A 22,098-nucleotide genomic window follows, 5' to 3' on the forward strand; every position below is an offset into this window, starting at 1 on the left:
CACTCTCTACACCTCCTCCCTCGGGAAACCACTTTTGTTTTGGCTTTTCCAGCCGCTTAGTCGCCAACAACAACCAAACCTCACTGTTTCACTTCCTTCACTCTGAACCGGTCACTCTGTACATCAAATCAAACTCACCCTTTATCAAACGCCACATCGGTGCCAAATTCTCAAATCTTCACAAATGAAATGCTTCTAGCTTGGAGCTCCAAAGGTCCCACCACTTCTCCCCTTCCAGTTTATCCTTACCCCTCCCTACCTTGCACATCCCTCCCACCCCCTCAAAACTCGAAACAATGGAATCCCCTTTCACAGCAAAATGAAACTTCAACAATTCATCATCTGTACCGTCACTGCTGACAGGATAAATACACTTTATAAGCAAGATCTGTCCCCCGCTTACCTACCACTCTACTAAAGCCTTGATTTCCGCTTATCCGCCACCATCTTGACTGCTGCTCCAAGACCAAAGAGGACACTTGTTCCCAACTGCTTTGTGCCACTCAAAACTATACTCTACTTTGCAAATGTCATGCTTTGCAACCTAGCACGCTTTGCTGCCATGTCTGCTTGCTACCTTTGCACAGGACGGCATTGGCCGCTCTTTACATTTCTCCTACTTGTTTTCAATGCCATCCATGTGCAGGCTCATCCATCAACTGTATGGCTGTCTCCTACTCCCCGCCGGCTTCCATGTAAAACCAAGCCTTGCTCATTCCGACCGCCGTCACCATCCCCCACCCCTGTGCGGCCTCCCACTTGGACTCCTTCCTACCTTCTTGCTGCTCACGACTACAGCTCCATACCTGGAGTACCACTGACTCGAGTAGCAAGCATCGGTTATTTCAGCACCAAGAGAGACACCCAGGGGGCGAATGTGCGCTTTAGCAATATACTGGTTATGTTAGGATATCGGGAACATTGCCTAAATACAACACAGTCCTTCAAGACTGCTTGCAAAAGTCATCTCTGAGCTATGGTAAAGGCATTAGTCCTACAGTGGCACTACCCCTCTTACTTAGCCCCCAATAGCTTCCTGTATAGTACACAAATTGGGGGGAAAAAAACAGTAAACATTGTATTGGGTTTATATAATGAAATGCATCCTACTGACTAACCACTGTCAACTATTGTAAAGAATCCTGCAAAGACATTGCTCTGCTTTCAGTTTTGCTTAGGTACAGCATTTCTGATCATAACGCTTACCTCGCTCTGCAAAGGAATACTATAAATGCAACTGCACTTAAAACTCTGTGGTCTCTAGCTCTACACGTCTTGCTTGCTACTATCTCTTTTCAGTGTCTGTTGGAGATATTTGGAGTCCCCTGTCTAAACTCCATGCATAGACATTGAGGTTTAAAGGAGAAGGAGTGGGGAGGCTAGGAGCCCCACACCTGAAACTCATCAACTATCTCTACAACCCTTCAAGAAACCAGGCCTGTGCCCAATGGAACAGCGAGAGTCACCATCACTTCAAAGGAAATCGTGAGCAAGCCTCGAACTGTGAAATTGCCACATATCCATGGAAGGGTTGTGACAAATCCCTTGGTGTCATCACTTCTCCCCCGGTGTGGGACCCTTCCCATGGGGCCAGGGAGGTGAGGTCGCTATCCAATAGTCTCCCTGTGGGTGGTACTCGGCGGGAGGTTCCCATGGGAGGGGAGCCCCTCTGTGGGAGAAGGGAAGACTATCAAAGGAGAACGCAGTATGTCAACCACCACTCTTCCCTACATTATTCACAACACAGATAGGGCGTATACACCCCCACCCTCAATGTCTCCTCTTTCTTCTGTTAGTTACTGCATGCATAGTAGCCCTGTCTAGCAGAAAGACAAAACTGTGATGAGGAAGAGTAGGAAAGTATGCAAGTAGATGGCTCCACAAGTACTGACAAGAAGAAGAGCAAGGCAATGAAGAGACCTGCACAGAGCCAAGACAAACATACTAGCTATCTGAGATTCGAGAGCAGACTTACCATAATAGGCGACAAAGGACTTTCCTCAAGGTCAGTCCTGTCCCAGAGGAGGATCGAGCTGGGACGCGAAGCCGCGCAGAACTGACACGCTGATGACCTGTATGCCTGGAGAAGGAAATTGGCGTCCCGGAAAAGCGGATGGGATCTCACCTGAAGGCTGGGAAACCAGACATCCGGTGGCAGGAAGGAAGCCAAACGAGTGGTTCAGGCGAGATCCGGTGTGCAGGAAGTAACCAACATGGCAGAGCCACTGAGAGCAGACTGCGAGAGCCAAGGGGAAGCCAGAGAAGCTTACCAGTGTTGCCGAGAACCGGAACCCTCGCAGACCAAGCTAGAAGGAATGCAGAGGGGGACCGGGAAGGTGCTGGGAACCCCTAGAGGCTGCGGATAGGAATAAGTGCAGAACCATCTCCCTTGTCTCAGTGGGACCGAGCAGAGAAACGAAACAGAGACATACTGGGTGAGAGCGCACCCCATACTGGGTGAGAGAGCACCCCAAAGAAACCAGAACAGAGAGAAGAGTCTGGGACCCGTATGTTGAGAGAGTTGTGCATGCGAGACAATGCCTGGCAGGATAGTGAACCAGGCCCAATTAAGAGACATTATAAACCAGAAAAGGGGGTCTGGGACCCACATAATGAGCAGAGAAGACAAAGGGGAGAGTGAGAGAGAGAGATACATATCCTTTGGCAAAAGTCAGAAGAAAATCAAAGAAAAGAGAAATATCCTTTAGCAAAAGTCAAGAGAAGACCAGGGGAAGAGAGAAATATCCTTCGGCAAAGGTCAAGGGACGACCAGGAAGAGGAAGGATATATTATCTGGCAAAAATCCAGATATCATCGAGATTATTCAAAGAGAGCCTAAACAAAGGCTTGGGGAAGGGAGGCATTTCCCCACCTTTGTTGAACTGTAAAGAGTCACCTGAGAAGGCCTTGGGGAGAGAGAACTCTCTCGCCATCTGTGTGGAACTAAACAGAAAAGCCTAGTGAGTTCCAGGGCAAGAGGAATACTCCCCCACATTCACAAACTGCCTAAAACCATCCAGAGGGTGGGAGCCACCATTCTGGAATCAGGGTCTAACCCTGTTGTATACTTTTCTTTTGAACTGTAAGAGACGGAAATACGTTTGGGACATAGGACAATGGACTACTTGATTTTGGCGGACGCGCTGACATCATCCTTAGTTTTGTTTGAGGCAGTGTAACCCCTCTTAGTTATAGGGTTCTTCTTTATTTTTCTGTTAAATAAACTTTTATGCCAACAAGCATGCCACCTTTGTGTGCCGCGTCTACTTCTGCCCTCTTACAGGGCACAAAAGTTTAAATTCCTCCCGAGAATTATTTCTTGACAGGCAAATCTGGCCAAAGCATGGTAACCACGACCTTCTATCCCTTATCTGTCCCTCTGATCACAGGTACTGGACTAGCATCTGATCGGTCAAGCTGGACCTAGTATTTTGTCAATACTTGAGTGGGGACAGTGGTCCAGTGCATGGCAATTCCCCCAGGTTAGCATATACATTCGCCTACCTCACGTCAGCAGGAAATTGGTCTTCATTCCACCTCCAGATACATGGAAGGACACCCTGGTTGGCCCAGGAGGGTACAAGAAGCAACCAGGCACTAGACTGTAACCCGTCTGCTGATATGACTGGTTAGAGGGACATAGACTTTCCCTCCACCAATCAAATACCACCACGAAGGCACTGGGCAATCTAAACGCTTGGGCTGCCAACCAATGACAATACCAATAAAGAACAAGCATTGGCAAAGTCAACAGTTTAGGCTTTTGTTAAAATATGTGCTAGACATTTGCTAGGCACTGATAGAATGTTACTACTAAGCCATAGGGTTGCAACAACTGGAAAACTGCGCAATTACATGGACATACGACAGAAGTGCTTGGCAAATGCCTATCTAATACCTATACATAAGCCCCAGCTGCTGGCCTTGTCAATGCTGTGTTTGGAATAAGTTACTTACCTGTAACTCCTGTTCTCCAGCAATGGTATCTTTCAAAGATTCACATGTTGTGAATATTCCCAGTCAGGCTGGGAATCCTCAGTAACAGAGCAGTTTAGACTTAAACTGAAACTTTCAGTCACTTTTGTTTTCTAGTGCAGTCATTTTTGGGTCATACTGCACACAGCCAATGGGAAACCCTCCCTTGGCTCCTCCCCTGCCGGTCATTTTCAGATTCGGCAAGCGCAAGTGAGTGATAGTAAAAGCCAATGAAGAGCCAGAGGGGTAGGTGGGAGGGTTGCATGTGAATCTATGAAAGATACCAATGCTGGAGAACAGGAGTTCCAGGTAAGTAACTTATTCCTTCTCCGGCACTGGATCTTTCATAGATTCACATGCTGTGTATAGATTACAGAACAGCATTAATAAACAAATACATGCAGGCAGAGGCAAGCTCCAAGTACAACTTACCACTGGAGACTTACTAACCTCATGCAAAAAAGGTTTCTCAGAACCGACTGGCCAACCATGGATTCTTCTGCCAAATCCCTGTCGAATTTGGTGAACATGTGCACTTATCTCCAGATAGCTGGTACATGGATGCCCCTCCAACATAGGTGAGCCACCACTGGTGCGAGGCACTTGGTAAAAACCTGTGGAGCTGAACGAAGGTCGAATGGCAGAGCCTTGAATTGGTAGTGTACTCCTGCCATTACAAAACGCAGGTAGCGCCAGTGTGATTGGTGAATAGGGATGAGAAAATATGCGTCCTCGAGATCGTGGGACGCTAGGAAGTCTCCCTGTTGCAGCTGGGACAGGATTTGTGGCAATGTTACATTTGCACCATGAAGAATTTGTTCAGCATCCTTGGATCTAATATGGGCCCCCCTGATTTGTTGTGCATTGCCTTTTTTCTTACCAGGAAGTAGCGCAAGTAGACTCCTGTGGAATGTTCCTTCATCAGCACCTTCTCCCCTGACCCTTTGACAAGCAATGCTCGCACTTCTTGTACCAGGAGGTATCATAACTTCTTCGGCTTGTGTGCAGGTGGAATGTCTGGCGGTATGTTTATGAACTCCCACGAGTGGACCTGCTGGAGAAGGGAGGGAACCCAATCGTCCGACGTAATGGTCATCCATTCCCTGACAAATTGTGACAGCCTTCCTCCCACTGGGGTGCTGAAGCAGGGCGACTGGGCTCTAGACTGGTGATTGTTGTTTGCCTGACTGGCCCCTGGACTAGGCGGAGCCACGGTGGCCCTATGCACCTCTATAGGACTGCGACTTCCTTCTGTATTGCTCGCCCGATGAGTATAGTGGTGTCTTGTATGAGGAAGAGGATTGGAATGAGGAACGGCTGTCCCGTGAAGTTCTATTAAAGCACCCTTTTCCAGTGAGAAAGGACTTGCGCAGGGAGCACGCAGTTTTGGTGTCAGTCTTTATGGAGAGTAAGGATTTGTCAACCTTTTTTCCAAACAGGTCGATGCCGTTGAATGGAATGTAGACTACCTTTGCTTGTACCTCGAACCGAAGTCTGTAGCCTTGAGCCAACATAGTTGGCAAAGAACCGCCCCATTTCCTAGCGGGCGAAATCCTATGTCGGCTATGTCTACCAACTCTGAAATGGCATGATGCGATGCAAACTCGCCCTCGTGGAAAATGTCATTGCCTCTTGCTTCTTGTAGTCAGGCAAAAACTCTGTGATTGGGCCCAATTTGTACCACAACTCGCAATCCTATCTGGCGAGAGCGATCATTGCATTAGCAGACTTGATAATAGCTGCGGTCATTATAATTCTTTTGCCAAAAGCATCCATGTGTTTGCCCTTCTTGTCCGGAGGAAAAGAGCAGGAAGATGATGGATTGGCAGATCTTTTCCTGGCCTGAGAGCATGGAATGAGCCCACTGGTGGAGAGTCTCTAGCCGGGGCCTAATCTGGCTCCCTATCGGCAGGGACGAAATAGTCAAACTCATCAGTGTGTGATGTATGAGTGCACATCGTAGAGGTATTCTGGGTCTGTGTCTGTCCCAGTGTCAGACAGTTGCCAAAGCCTTGTTTGTCGTTCAATCTGCCTAGGGGGTTGTGGAACATTTTCCTCCCTTGAGGGACCAGGGAGGTCTTTGGGTGGGCGTTGTGGTGGCACCGGGACTGGTGCCGGTTCCAGCCGCCTTTGTTGCAATGTGGCCACCAGTGTAGTAAGGGTGGTTAATATGTCCAGCGATATGTCCCTTTGTGGAGGTGGCTGCACTGGAGGTAATTTGCCCCCTGCAGGGGTTGGATGCAAGGGTGGCAAGACTGGTAGCCTTATTAGGCTTGCTTTTCCACGTGGGGACATAGGCTTTACCTTAGAAGGTGGATGGTGGCATGGTGGGCAGCTGCAGGGAACAAGGAGGTGACCCACAGCCCTTTACTCCCTTTCATCAGTGGAAGAGACTCGGCTCTACGATATTGGTCACTTCAGGGAGTAATGCATTGGCACTATTACCCTTATGTGTACACGCATTGATGTCTGCCTCACTAAAGAGGTATTTAGTGAATACAACTAAATATAACTACTTTTCTACACTGATGACTATGGCTGATTTACTACAGAAAAAGCTTAATAAGATACATTGGAATTTACATCAGAGGGAAATCTATTTTCTTTTGAAACCCCCCAGTTGGGACTAAATTACAGAGCGACTGAATAGCTGGATTTGTTTATTCAGCTTTCTTGCTACATGGTTATTTGAAGTCTGGGTGTCTCTGGACTTATCTCAGTCACCTCCTATATAATACTGAATGAAACCAAATCATTAAGATACCTAGGACTATACATATAATAAGTGTGGTGCCCACTTTTTTGCTCTGCCGCCTCAGGGAGTACCCCAGCTCCGAGAGTGGGATTTGATGGTTGTGGAAGCACAGACACTGTGTTGGTGGAGGAAGTTGTTGTGACAGCTGACTGAGTGATGGTTGTGACCATGAGAGATTACACCGGTTTTGTCGTAGACTGAGCCATCGATGGAGGTACTAGTGCCGTCATTGAGGTCCTAGTCGACCGGGTAGCAGCTTGTTTGCTCGTTGACGGCTTTGTTGGCAGGGCACTCGCCTACGGAGTAGATGGTCTTGGTGTGGACGAGCCGGAGGAAGACTTGGGCGTCAACGAGGACTTGATCACTGCAGACTTGGCTGACGACAGGTTCGATTTGAAGGTTGAAAAACAGAGTGCCCAACAGATTTTCAAATGCGGGTAGACTTGCTGGATGCTTTTGCATCCGCTTGGTGGGGTAAAGGGCTCTGAATGCCCTTGCCCCTCGAAACACCCCAGGCACTAACAATGACCTTTGCTGGTAAGGATCGGCCCTTGTGAGACGACCTTGGCTCATCTTCCAGATGCCACACCGTCTTTTACTGATGCTGGAAGGCTCTTCGTGCGACCTAGACCTCTTACTGGAGGTGGTTCACTGGGCTGTCCTGACGTAGCGAGGCATGGCTCCGTACAGAAGCGGAGTCAGATGCCCCTCTGGAATACTCGAGTGACACAACGATGACGATCAGGCAGTGTTTTATTTGAAAAAGACTGGCAGCTCTCACAGTCTTTTATTATGTGATGTGGATGTAGACAATAGTCTTTGTGGTCTTCAACATACACATTCTTTAGGCCACAGTGGGCACAGGCCTTAAACAGGCTCTTCCTTGTGGACTCAGCCATGAGGTCGGGCCAAATTGCAAACAGTGAATTTCAATCCTAACTGCATTGCAAAACAGCCCAGAGGTTCCACACTGTCACCGCCTGCGACAGCCAACAAATCATCAAAAACAGTTTTTCGTGATAAAGATGATAAATAATACTGTTTTATATTAGATATTTAAGGACTCCCAACACGAAACACGAACGTGCAGTAAATCTGAAGGTGGACGACAGGGGAGGAGCTAAGAGAGGTGTTCTTATTGGCTGTCGGCAGCATGACCCAAAAATGACTGAACTAGAGCACAAAAGTGACTGAAAGGTCCAGTTTAAGTTTAAACTGCTCTATGTTACAGAGGAGTCCCAGCCTGACGGGGGAATATTCACAGCATGAAAGATCCAATGCTGAGAACAACAGGACTTCAGAGCAAGTAACAGATAATAATGAAGAGGCTGAAGGTACACTTGGTTAAGGCGTGTTTTTTATTACAGCAGCAATTAAGCCATTAACTCTCAGCAGACTCCTTAGAAATAACAATGGCAGGCCAAAGTCCGATGGTACTGCTTGATAGAGTGAGCTCAAAGGGATCCCAGGAGGATGTGTTTTTGGCTGCGGTGGAGGGAGGCAGGTTGTGGATGGGAATGGCCACAGGGATTAACATGGCCAAGGGCAGTCAATTAGTGGGTAAATAACTAAACAAACCCCACATGCTTTTTGTCCCTCCTCACATCTCATCAACCTCCTATCTGTACTGTAATGCAATAGTTTTAGCTTATAGGTGGCGCTCAGCTCTAAGTAAAAACATCAAACTGAAAAAAGACAAAGGACATTTAAGTCCAGGAATTCAATTAGGGCACAGTTTTTACAAGTCTGGTAGAGTTGACTGCTAAATAAGTTGGTGATATGAAGAAGCTAAAGATTGGAGTGAGGAATCCCGAAGAAACCGTCATCATTTCATTAATTACTTGATGACTCTACGAGCAACAAATCGCCCAGAACCAGTGTTTGTTCCAGAGACGTAGAGCATGGCCAGTCACCCAGTGGCGACTGGAAGGAAAAGACTGAAGGTATAAAACAGTGCGATATGTCGACATGGTTAAACTCGGTTAACTCACAACATGAGGAGCAGATTTCCAGCCCCCGAAGCTACATGAATAGACTGCCAAGTACAGCACAGGCAGGAGTCTGTCGCAAACACACACTAATGCTATGAAGGCTTTGTGACTTCTCCAGGAACTCCACATCCATCACAGTTGCTGCACTTGGGCTTTCCACTCGGTCTTCAGCGCCCTTGACTCCTCTATAAAGCTTAATTTTTGTTTTTATTTTTTAATTGGCATTTAGTTTATTACAAACCTTTACCATCAATAGAAAGAACACTAATAAAAAATGAAATAACTTTCACCAATTCATCATACATTACAGATAAAATTTGATTTCCGGCAATTTCATTTAGGCCTAAAACCATTTTCTTGTCACAGCATCACACAATTAATTTGTAAAGTGCCTATAAGCGTACGTTTGAAAATGCCATCCAGATATTTAACTAAAGCAAATATTAGTTTAAAATGTTCACCCCAGCATAGAAGTTCCCACCCATCCTCTGCATTTAGATATAGCATCTCTAATATAAAAATCACACAAATAATTTGTTCTCAAACTTCTCAGCACTGGGAAAAAAAAATGTTGCAACGTCTCTGTTGTGCTGTTAGACAACCTACAGTCATGTATAATACCCCTTGGTAGCGTGATTTTAAAATGTCCTTTGTATAAAACACATTCATCCGAAATCTCATTAATAAAATCACGGTGATACGGACTAGGAAATCTAACCAAATATTTTGGGGTTTGGTTTCTTTATTAAAGCACACAAAGAACTTATGATCCTTTTTCTTAGATTCCGTCTCGATCCAGTCCCTAAACCAGTTTTTTTTTTTTTTACAGCATTAGGCTTTGTCTGTTCTGTTAACCCCAGTTCCGTTATTATCTCTATACACCGGTCAACCAACTGTTTCAACACCCAATCAAAATGTCCTTTCCTTTCTTGTAGAACTGCAAATGGAGGCAGGCTTTCATCCGCAATCAGTTTACGATACAAAGAAAGATTGCCAAAGGACCATGGTGTAAATTGAAAGAAGGGCCAATTCAAATCTTATGACTGTTGTTGGAACGGAATTTGGAAGACGCAGGATCCTTCTCCAGAAGGTACTTTCCAAGCTAGCCCAAATTTCCTATGAGAGGCCCAATGAAGCCTCCGCCCCATAGGACAATATTGGTACCACTTTCTGTTTATAAAATTTTATGAGCAGAATTAATGAAAATGTTCCAAATTTGCTATGTATTACTACACCTTGGGCTGCCAAGCTCTTACCTTTCACTTTCAGCTCGGCAGTCCGCAGTGCGTCATGTACACTTGAATGTATGCATATTCCTAGATACCTTGTTTTTTCCACTGGTCTAATAATTTCCACTCCCAACAACCATTGAAAAGAACTTTTCTTTCTCCCCTTTAAGTTCTGAAGAACAGAATTTTCAAGTCACCTTCTAGCGCACCTGAAGTTAACGCTAACTATAGGTTAAATGATGTTCCAAAAATCATGTTTGTTGCATCATGAGGCTTTTTTATTCCAAAAATGATCTTCCAAAAATGATTCTTAAATAGTAGTGCCCTCTACACGTGTTTCACCAAATCTATCGGCTCATCAGGAGGGATTTTTAACAGAAAATTCAATTCAAATTCATTGATTAGATATAAACATACCTAATGGTTAAATATTCGCATTCATTTAGAAAGCTTGGCCCATGTTTAGATTCCAAATTAGTTTGAAAGTGGAGTGGTCTTGGTAACGTGTGTTTGGGGTTTCCCAGAGCTTCTGAAAATCGTCCTCTTTCCTTGTTTCCCCTTAAAGTTCTGCAACAACAAAATATCGGCTTTGCCCACATTCATCATTAGCCCACTGCACTCTAGGTAGTCCTGCAATACATTCAGTTTGAGCTGTAGTCCAATGGGCGTTCGGTGAAGGATAACCAAATCATCCACATATATCATCCACCACACCGGGTTACCGTTTATTCTGGGAGGGAAAGCGTCATTCCAATCCACCACATTCCTTAAGTCTGAAACGAACAAATTAAACAAACAAGGGTCCCAAAGGGCACTCCTGCTTTAACCCCTAGTGTGTGGGAATCCTTTCAGACAAGAGCCTGTACGGTTCCACCTCACCTGAATTGATGTTTCTGTATGCAATGCCTCAATTCCCAAAAGAAGATCTCCCGGGCAGTTCCAGGTTAAAAGTTTCTTCCATAGCACATCTCTATTTAGGCCATTGAAGGCTTGCGCCAGGTCTATAATGGCTAAGTACATTTTGGTTTCCTCCCTTATAGATCTGGTTTTCAAAAGTGTGATCACCAATAGATTTAAATTACAGCCAACCTCTTTTGCAAACCCCGTTTGCCAACAATCATAGTTCTCAGACGAAGTCGCTCACTCCTTCAGTGGTACCAATACCAGAGACGCGAAGATTTTTTCCAAAACATCCAGAAGGGCAATAGGGCGATTGTTCATAGGATCAGCCTTACTGCCAGTCTTAAAAATTGGGATCAATATGGCCGATTTCCATGATTTCAGGACTTCTTTTTCTTTGATAATTTGGTCAAACGGAATCATACAGAATTCTGCCCATTCATCCGGGGCCAGCTTCAACATACTGTTAGTTAGTCCATCCGGTCCAGGCGCCAGAGAACTGTTCACTTTCCTAATCAACATCAATAGGTCCTCTTTATCAAAAGGGATTTCCCACACCTTGGGCTCTGGGAAAGACAAGTCTGAATTATAACCCTTGGAACGTTGGTTATGTGTTCTCATTGGACAGTCTACAAGCTATACAAACTGATATAGCCAGCAGAATTGTTTTCAAAGCTTGCAGACTGTTCACAACGCAACATGCCAACTCTACCAGATCAAAGCTTATCCCCACGACTTCCAAGGCAGATTTAAATACCAAAGACATGCCGCTGTGTACCCGAGTTACTGTAAATCTCAAAAGTGCAGTGGTCAATGCAGTCAGGAAATAAATAATGCTACCCGCCTGTTATGTAGGCATATGTAATGGCACTATTTAGGCCCTCCACTTTTTCTTTCTGGTGAAAGAATAAGGCGGTAATATCAGCTTTTTGGACCAGCACCATGGTCAGTACCAAGCTTTATGGTCTCTCATACTTCATTAAACTCAGGCCTTTAACTTTGTCTCAGGGCCCATAACGCCTGGTACAGCCATTGGATCTGGTCTAAAAAGCTCCATATAATATTTCGATTTTTTCATTTGATTTTTTAATTTTATTTATTTTAATAGTTTTATTTTATAACACGATTAATACCCGGGTTCGGTTTCTAAGCGCAGATCCGGGATTCAAACCTCTGTTGCTCTGCATGGTCTTGCTTCCAAGAACAGCATGTTGCCCCTGCACTATCCTCCGTTGATGCATTTGTGTCCCCTGCATCCCAGTACTGCTTGTTTGGGCCTGAGGTATAAAGACAGTCGCCTCATAACTGGTGCTTCTTCGAATTGTCTGTGTTCTAGTCAGTACCTATACCTATATAAGTGCCAAGGCCCAAATATTTTCTAGCCCACCTGTGACACTGCAGGTGGGAACCACTGCTGTCACCACCCATAGCTGCTCCCCACAGTGTTGACATATTTGGGTTACGCTACAGCTCGCACCTGCTCATTGGGTTTGATGGATGCACTGACTATCAGCACTGCATAATTAAAGGGAGTCTGAGGCAATAAGGGCTGGGGCTCAAAAATAAGTGCAACGGCTGGACCTTGGCAAACACCCACACAAATTAAGCACTGGAGGACTGGTCTGCATTGAAGTGCCACAGATCTCAGAAAGGCCAGGCAAAGTCGCATGTCAGGAGAGTGCAGGTAAGCAGGACCTTTCACAAGCGAGCGATGCATGCATAACCCTACCTGAACTTCCAAAAGGCAGCAGCTGGGCAAAGTCTCCTGATCTAGAGGCACCCAGAAATGACGGATCTACTCTTGTGCCCCACCATGCCAGCCACAAGAGCGTACCAGTGGAGCCCAAGATCCCGTACCCTAGCATCTCCATCACACACAAGGCAGAGTCCCTGCTGGATATCTCCAGACCGGTGCCCCTAGTCAAGCCCTACCCAGGGAGCGCCTCATCTCCTCTCTCAGAGCACAGTGTCACCCAGGAGCACGGTCTCGTGGAGCAGGTAGGAGTCTCCCACCTTGAACAGTCTCCCTCAGTGGGCTCAATTCTCCTACTGGGTAAGAGACTCGCTATTCTGAATGCGAGGAGCACCCTCTGGAGCAGTCCCACGGCTGCACTAATTTCGACGAGTCTCATACAATCATGTGTCTGTTAAAAGAAACCCTTGATCCCATTCTCTGGAATCTCACTCCTATGGGTTCTTGTCTCTCTAAAAAGAGCACCATTTTCCGCAAAATTAAAATCATATTAGGGAGGACGCAATAAAAAATGCATTCACCATAGGAGGGAAAGTCTGCGGGTGACTACACACAATAAAACGGTGGGGTGTTCCATCTATCTGCACAGATACTGTACAATGGCTGGCCGGCCCTCAAACAGAAGCCCCTGGCCCGCAGCCAAGCATGGGGGGACATGCTGTAATCCCCTGGGAAAGCCTGCCCCCCTGCAGGGGACTCTTTGTGCGTCTGGCCCAGTCCTTTATGCGCGGTTTTAGTCCCGTCCCTTTCATCTTTCGTTCTCTTCCCCCTCCTGGTCCAGGTCCCAACTTTCCTAATGAGCCGCCCACGCTGCCCTCAGATGTCCCCCGCCAAAAGCCCCCCCCCCCCCCCCCGCTCAGTGTCACCTGGAAGAAGTACTCACCCCAAGCATAAAAGCCTGGATGATCGGAGCCCACCGGCCTCCTGCTCATTTCCCTCTCAGAGAGGAGGGGTGGGCCTCAGAGCTCCAGAAGTGGGGGAAATGGCGGCTTGGCAAGAGGCTACAAAGCAGGGTAGGGGAGAGGGATGCCGCTAAAAAGAGGGGTGCCAAAAAGGTGTGGAAGAAAGATGCAGCAAAAAGGCGGGAGAAAGAAGGAAAAAAAAAGGTGGGGGAAAGGGTGCCGCAAAAAGGGGAGACAATGAAGGGTGCTACAACATGGGGAAGAGAGCCACAAAAAGGCTGGGGAGGGAGGTACCACAAAAAGGGGGTGTTGTGGAAGGACTGCCACAAAAACGAGCAGAGGACTGTGCTGCATTCAAAAAGGAGTGTGGGTAACAAAAGTGTGGGACAGAGAAGGGATCCACAAAAAGGGGGCAGGGAGAAGAAAAAAGAGGAGAAGAAACGTACAGGGGAAAAAAAGGGCAGGGGTTCCACAAAAGGGGGGGGCGAAAAAGGTTGGGGTGAAAGATGCAGCAAAAACAGTTGGGTGGAAAGAAGGGTGCCACAAGAAGGGGGAGAGGGGCTGGCTTCCACAAAAGGGTATAAGTTAGGACGGTTGCCGCAAAAGGGGCGAGAGGAGTGTGTTATGGGATTACAGATTGTAGGGGCGAAAAGGGTGCTGCAAAAAACAGAGGTTTGGAGGGTTGGTGCAAAAAAAGAAAGGAAGTGCCGCAAAAGGGCCAGAGGGGAAGCAGAGTGCCACACGAAGGGGTGGGGTGGAGTGAGGGCACCGGAAAATGAGGAACGGGTGAAAATGCAAGAAGGAGGGAAGAAAGCAGGAAAGGGTGAACGGAATCAAGAATAGAAGAAGGAACGAAGGGAGCCGCACAATTTCTGGGGATCAACAAAGGAAGCAATGACAGAAGGATAGGATGAAGTGCGCAGCACCTTTCCACTCACACAGAACTTAGAATTTGGCAGAATTCAGATCCCCTGCCAGTAAAAAAGTATTTAGAAAATCATAATCGGGAAGTCTTTTCTCTTCGTTGCGGGCGTGAAAGGGCAGCATGGAATAGATGGCCTGTTGGGACTCAATGTCCTTGATTGGTGCACAAGGGTTGCATCATGTGAAAGTCTTTCAGATAACCTATGATACAGGTGCCCACAACTTTCCTCCACATGGGGGCATTTGTGATAATATGATATGATAGTTTATTTATATCGCGCTCTTGCACAGGTGTTTCAGAGCGCGAGCAGTGAGTGATACAGTGGGTACAGAGATATTAGTGGGTTGTCCTATGTCAGGCTGGGGCCTCAAAAGCCCTGTTTTTTTTTATTGCGCCTAAATTAATCCAGCTGAGGGAAGGCTCAACTCACTGTAAGAAGCAAGACACAGGGACAGCTTTACTGGTGCCCTAATAGGCCTTCCTATGCAGCTTGAACTTTATACGGCAGCTAGGTCTCAGCCCACTACCAGCATAAGCATTGACACAAACATAAAGGCCAAAGTATTTAGGAGGTCCCGATTTTGTAGCCAAAATCGAATGCAAGCCACCGTGTGCTGGTGACGAACATCCTATTAACAGCACAATGTTCAAGATGAATGCAGTGGCGCCAAGAAGAGCGAGGCTGCTGCTGCGAGGAGGTGAGCGCGGCAGGTCCCCACAGCCTTGTTCGGGCGCAGAAGCGTCATTCAAACATGGCGCCTGTCATTTCAATAAACGCAGAAGGGCTCATGTGCGCGCACGGCCCGCCCTTGCTCGCTGCGGATTGGCGGTTTCCAGACGAATCTGGGCCACTCACAGGGAGTCGCTGGGCCCACCCTGAAGCCCTGTGACCCCTGGCTGTTCCCCAAGGTAAGTGCCCAAGTGTGAGTATGGTTTTCTCAAGGAAAAGAGTGCAGCAAGGGTTGGACTTGGTTTTGAAAGGTGAGAGAGTGAAAAGCGTGGAAGAGTTTCGGTACTTCGGGGTGATTTTGGATAGGAAGTTGAATTGGAATTTGCAGGTGAATGGCATGGTGGATAAGTGTAAACGTAGATTGAATTTGTTGCGGGCGGTGACTGGGAAAGAGTGGGGTGCGCAGCAGAAGTGTCTACGAATGTTGTATAAGGAGTTGATTTTGAGTGTGATGGATTTTGGATGCCAGGTGTCAGTCACGGCGAGTCAGAAGTTGCGGTTGGATAGGGTTCAGGCGAGGGCATTGAGGGTGTGTTTGGGTGTGATGAGGTCCTCTCCAGTGAATGCGGTTCAGGTGCTTGTGGGGGAGATGCCGTTGGGGTTGAGGAGAGATGCGTTGAATATGAGATGGTAGGTGAAGTGCAGTGCGAAGAGTGTGGCTCATCCGGTGCGTGAATGTTTGAAGAATAATTGGAGGTTTGACTATTATAGGGACCAGTGGAGGAGGAAGGGGGGCACTTTTGGATTTCACATGTGGGAGAAAGGGGTGCAGTGGGGTGTGGGCGATTTGATGACTGACGGGTACAGATTTGGAGAGATGGCCGAGGTGGATGATGGGGTCTCCAAAGGTGTGTTTGGAGTTGGCCAATGTGGTGTCAAAGAAGAGAAGATTGCGGGGTGAGATCAAAGCTTTGGGTCAGGCGTATGTGGCAGGAAAGGAAGGAAGCAAGGTGTTCACGGATGGTTCGAAGGATCCTGTGTCTGGGACAGTGGGTATGGTGTATTATCTGGAAAGCACTGGGGAGTATAAAGTGGGACGATTGACGAATGATGTGTCGATTTGTACGGCTGAGTTGGTGGCGATTGCATTGGCGATTGATAGGGTGTGCGAGTTGGGGTTAGAGAAGGTGGTGATGTTTTCAGATTCATTGAGTGGGTTGCAGGCGATTGTGGCAGGGGATGGTGATAGGAAGGATGTGATTATGGATATCAGGAGGAAGATTGATCGGTGTGCGAGTGGGGGAATGGATTTGGAGTTGGCGTGGGTTCCCAGTCACAGTGGCATTTTGGGTAATGAGTTGGTGGATCGGGCGGCGGGTGAGGGTATGAGAAGGGGAGCGATTGATGTGAGGCTGCCTTTGAGTGTGGATGAGGTAAATGCTGTGGTGGTGAGACGGGTCATGGAAGAGTGGCAGGAGAGGTGGGAGAGTGGGGTGAAGGGCAGGTGGATGTTCGGTGTTCGTGGGAAAGTGTCGGTGAAGGTGGATGCGGGGAGCCTGGAATGGAGGAGGGGGGAGGAGGTGATGCTGAATCGGTTGAGGATAGGACATGTGGTGCTGAATGACTGTCTGTTTCGAGTAGGGAAGCGTGAGTCGAGGGATTGTGCGGTGTCTGGGGTGCCTGAGACTGTGGGACATTTTCTGCTTAGGTGTGAGAGACATGTTGAGGAGAGAGAATTGATGAGGGTTCGATTGTCTGCGCTGGGTGTGGCTGAGCTGAGTGGGAAGACTTTGCTGGGAGGTGAGGGGGAGAGAGGCAGGAGGAGGAATAGTGTGATGTTGGATTATGTGAGGCAGACTGGGCGGTGGGAGGAGTTGTGAGTTTATGGGAGCTAAGTACTGATTGGTGGGTCTGGTGCACATCATCCTTTAGGATGGGGAAGCGCCTGCGTGGGTCCGCCCACGCATCTGATAATTAAGAAGAAGAAAGTAAGTGCCCCGCCCACCACCCGAGTCAGTGTACTGTTAGGATAATCTTACTGTCCTCAATTCCCTACTCTCTGACGTACTGGCTTTACATCAACATTGACTTTACTTCTCATTACTCCGGGGCCACCCCATGTAACACACTCCACGATCTTCGCTCACTGTATGCCCTGTAATGAATACAATGCGCGCGATGCCACTGTTTCCACTGGTTAGCAGTGCTGATGGGGGCCCTACATTACCGTTCCCTAGATATGCCCACCGTGCTGGACCCGGAAGGCAGGGCGCGCCACATTGTCTTACATAGTAACACAAATGGCAGTGTCATTCACTTGACAGTGGACGCCTATCTTACCTCCGTCTTACTAGCATGTGACGTTTTAACCTTGTAACTGTAGCTAGGGCTTTGATGCCTCCCCAGGGCTTTAAGTGGACCGGGGCCTGCAGGGGCTGGACCGCGGCAGGCTCCGAAAATTTCTTTTTGAGGCGGGGCCCTGCCGGGGCCCACTAATCTCCCCTGGCAGCCCCGGCCACTACACGAAAAGGCATTTTCTTCTACAGCCTGAAGCTCTTGCTCATGAGCGAGAGCTTCAGGCTTCAGAAAAAAATGCCTTTTCGCCATAATGGTGGCGCCGCACCTGCGAGGCATCCCTTTAATCAAGTGATGCACGTGGGCCGGCGCCACCATTATGGAGAAAACGTGAGGCCGCTGGAAACAGAGGCCTTGCTTTCTAAATAATGAAGCACCCGCGGATTCGCGGGAGTTTGAGTCTTTAGGAAAAAGGCCTCTGCTTCCAGTGGCCTCGCCCTTTCAGCCTTAATGGTGACGCTGCCCCTCCCCAGCTGGCGTTCGCTCAACCCTGTGCCTACTACTCCTACTCTCTGGACGCTGGCTGTCCTTGAAGATTACTCTTCGCTGCATTGCCCCCTAGAAAATGATTTAGGGGCTTCAGTGTTCAGCCTGGACGGTATTTGAAAAGCCGAGCGATCTGCGGGAAGATACATTATTCGTCCTAATTCTTGTTCCATGCGTTTTTTAGCAATCGTTTGATCACTGCGGATAATTTGCTGCGCATGTTTTGGCTTTTTCCCCCATTCTGTACCCTCTAGCCATCCCATAATGCCTTAACCAAACCTACCCCCTGCATTTTACAGAAAAAATGCGTGGCAACAAATTGGGATGGAAATTCGCCAATTAAAAACGCCACATACCCATAATGTTTATGTTTTTGTATTTGGAATTGTATTTTGTTCGTTTTACATGTATAGCAGTGCAGAACGCCCTGAGGCACCCATGCGCTAGTTACTGTGGTTACAAGTTACATGGCTGGCCGTTAAGACCAGCAATGTCAAAGATGCTGTGAAGTGCACGCCATTGTGGTTTACGTTTCTAGGCAAGAGAATAGGACGTGCGTGCACTACCTACTGGATCCAGGTAAAATCACGGTGGGAGAGCGGGGTACAGCAGGCAAATATATGGAACAGTAATGACCTGGGGCAACTAAACTACACGGGTTAAAGGTTACATGATTGCAAGTCGCGATTATGATAAATCGTTAAAAAATCAAACCAACCAGATCGGAGCTATGGGAAGTGGATGACACCGCCATTTGTGTTTCTAGGTAAGAGTAGGACAAGCCCTGCCTGTTGGGTGCAGGTAACAGCATGTTGGGCGAGCAGGGGCACAACAGGAAATATAGGGAGGCACAGTGCCTTAAGTGGCACTACAAATCGAGCCGGGGCTCATCGAGGGGGCGCGGCCTAACAAGGGGGGGTCTTCATGGCCCGTTAGGCCACGCCCCCTTGACGAGCCCCGGCTCAATGGGCCAGGCAGCCTTTTGCAGAGATCAGCACCCTCTCCCCAATGGAGGAGAGAGTGCTGATCTCTGCATTTATTTTGTATAGGCTCGCCTGGCAGGGGTGGCAATAATCATCTTCCTTCAACATCTCTTTGAAGGAAAAAGAACACTAGTTGTGCCGTAGCTAGACAGCGCCCAGCTGATGTCCCCACTAGGTTAAACTCCAGGCAAGCAGGGCTATGGCAACACTGGACTGAGCCCTAAAAAAGTAAGGCACACCTTCCTCCAGCGAACGGCAGTCACTACGCCTCAGACATGAAGCAGCACTGCTCTACAGTCTTAACTAGGCAAGTTTTGGCCAGGGCCAGGTAGAGCTTCATTTGAAATCAGTCAGGAGTGGGGGGTGGGGGTGTTTGGGGGCGGGAATAAATCTAGAATGTGTGACAAAAATAACAGCGGTCCAGATGACCTGGCATCTGTGATATTGATATTTTATTTCTATCGCGCTCGTACACAAGTGTTTCAGAGTGCTTCAGAGTGCGACAAGGCAAGGGAGGGGAACAGGGGAGAAAAAAAAACAGCAATCTTACTAGGCCCAGTGACATTGAGAATGCGCAGGTGCTGTGCATGGGAGAGGGAGCAGGGATAAGTGCATGAAGGGGGGGGGGGGAGAAGTGGAAAGTGCGGAGCAAAGGAGAAACATATAAATAATAATAAAAAAAAAAAATAATAAAGGCAACAAACGGTGGTAGTGCAGCCAGCAAGTGGCAAGTGCTAGGTTAAAGGCAGCAGACAGGGTATGTCTTATAAGTGCAGGAAGAAAACAAAAAGGGGGGGGCTGTATAGGTACAGATACAGACCCCAGTGGCCCAGAGGCAGTGCAGGGGGGTAGCAGGGTGAGCATGTACCTGGACCCGGAAGACAGAGGGTAGGCCAGGCTGACAGTGCTGAGAGAGAACAGATCAGTAGGGGAGGAGGGGGGCGAAGGTAGAAGCAAAGAGGAAGGTCTTGAGGTGCTTCCGGAACCGGAGATGGTTTTCCTCAAATTTCAGAGTAACAGGGAGGCTGTTCCAGAGGGATGCCCCTGCTGAGGACAGATCTACCCCCAGCTCGTTTCTTTGAAAAACGACTGACCCTGAGGGAGTTTAAGGTAGAGGAGCAAAGAGCTTGAGGGGGGAGGTATTTACGGAGGGATAGCTAAAGTTATTTTGGACCCAGGCCCCAGAAAGCCTTGTGCACAATGCAGAGGGACTTGAATTGAATCCTTGCATCCACTGGGAGCCAATGGAGAGCTTTCAGAGCTGGACAGATACAATCCTAGGGCCTGAGGCCAAGGACACGTCTTGCAGTCCTGTTCTGGATTAGTTGCAGGGGGGGGGGGAGAGTAGAGGCAGGTAGATTTAGAAAGAGGCTGTTACAATAGTCCAATCTAGAAAGAACCAGAGCATGGGAGACAGTGAGCTTCTGGGGGAAGGAGAGGAAAGGCAGAGTACCCCCGAGGAGGTGCATTAGGAAGTTTTAATTTTTAGAGACATCAGAGATGTGGGCAGAGAAGGAAAGTGTGGAGTCAAATATGACCCAGAGGTTCTTAGCCTTGCAGGTGGGGGTAGGAGGAGGGCCAAGGGAGACCGACCAAAGAGTGAGGGGAAAAGAGGTTGAAGGTGTGCCGATGAGGAGGATCTCTGTCTTGCTGGCATTCAGACAAAGACCGTTGGCGGCACACCAATCTTGAATGGCAGTTATGCAATCAGAGATGAGAGAAGGAGAGGAAGTGGCCGAGGACAGCCGGAAAATGAGTTGTGTCCTCAGCATAGCACTGGAAATTGGACCAGAACATGGCAATGCAGTGGGCAAGAGTTGCCAGGTATTGGTTGAAAAGCCAGTGTGAGAGGTTAGACCCCTGGGGGACATTGCAGGTAGAGAGGGAGATAGGACCCAAGTGGGACCTGGGAGGGTCGATCAGAGAGGAAAGAGCCTGCTCAGTGATACCCAGGTTATCACAGAGACGGTTGAGCAGGATGGCATTGTTGACCGTGTCGAAGGCAGAAGAGAGAGAGAGTAGGATGAGGACAAAGGGAATGTTAGAGTCAAGGTTGGAGAGCAGATCTTCGCGGATGTTCAGTAGAGCAGTTTCCGTGCTTCTGGCAGCTCTGAAGCCAGACTGGTGCTCGTGGAGACCGCCAACAGAATCGGAATGAAGGTTAAGCTGAGAAATGGCCAGCTTTTTAAGGATGATGACATATAGAAAAAAACGTAGCTGGTTTGTGGCCTAAAGTTTTTATAGGCGCCACTTTCTATGGTGTTGGTGGCACTGTCCCACGTAGTATGTTCAAATAGGTATAAACAGTCCCTATAATAACATCCTACTCTACTGACGGGGATATCAATATGTATAATACAATAAAGAGTAAGATAACACGTCTTGTTTTACTTACATCCAACCCCCTTTACACAGGAACTTCCGGCATCACTAGTCCTGAAAAAATGGACCGTCTGCTATGATTGATTAAAAAATGCGGACTATGACGCTTTTGTGAAGTAGTGGTCTCTCATTTGGCGAGAAACCAGCGAATTTGTCATCCTGTGACGCGCTTTGAAGTTTCACCATTTAAAGGTAAATTTGTGGGTGCCCTGTTGGGACCCGTGTGAGTGTGGCATAACCTCTATGCCATGTTCTTTTTCTACATTTTGTAGTACTTCCTTTCCCTCTTTTTGGAACTCATTAGTTTTTCCTTTTTCTCTTACAGGCTCGGAGGTTCTTTCCTTCCTTTGCCTGTATAGAAGTTTGAATCTACCCTTTCAGCACGGTGTTGAAGAGATTAGTGGATGCTTTTTTAAAAAAAATTTCCCCTGAAGAATGTTCGCCCGAACTGGGCAGTGAAGAACAGAAACATGTTGGGATGGTTGTTGTTTTAGAGACACATTGAGATTTTTTTGTGTTATGTTATGTGATATCTTTTGTGTCATGCAAATAAGTGAACTTTGTATTTCATGTTTTAGTAACTGTTTTTTAGTGTTTAGTACACTGTGTTAGGTGAGGGTAGTGTTTTATGTTTAAATTCAGTTCGAATTATTTGAATAAAAATTTGTTATACACATTTTTTAATCAATCATAGCAGATGGTCCATTTTTTCAGGACTAGTGATGCCGGAAAACCTTATAGAGTTCCTGTGTAAAGGGGGTTGGATGTAAGTAAAACAAGACGTGTTATCTT

The 22,098-nt window shown here is 47.5% G+C and overlaps 1 protein-coding gene across 5 annotated transcripts in view; it reads right to left on the reverse strand.

Moving 5' to 3' along the window:
• Positions 1-22,098, reverse strand: part of AGPAT1 (1-acylglycerol-3-phosphate O-acyltransferase 1) — a 485,786-nt gene that overhangs the window by 25,316 nt on the left and 438,372 nt on the right. The gene's annotated exons all lie outside the window — the stretch shown is intronic.

Source organism: Ambystoma mexicanum, chromosome 13 (assembly GCF_040938575.1).
Source record: "Ambystoma mexicanum isolate Mex_15411 chromosome 13, UKY_AmexF1_1, whole genome shotgun sequence".
NCBI classification, from domain to species: domain Eukaryota; kingdom Metazoa; phylum Chordata; class Amphibia; order Caudata; family Ambystomatidae; genus Ambystoma; species Ambystoma mexicanum.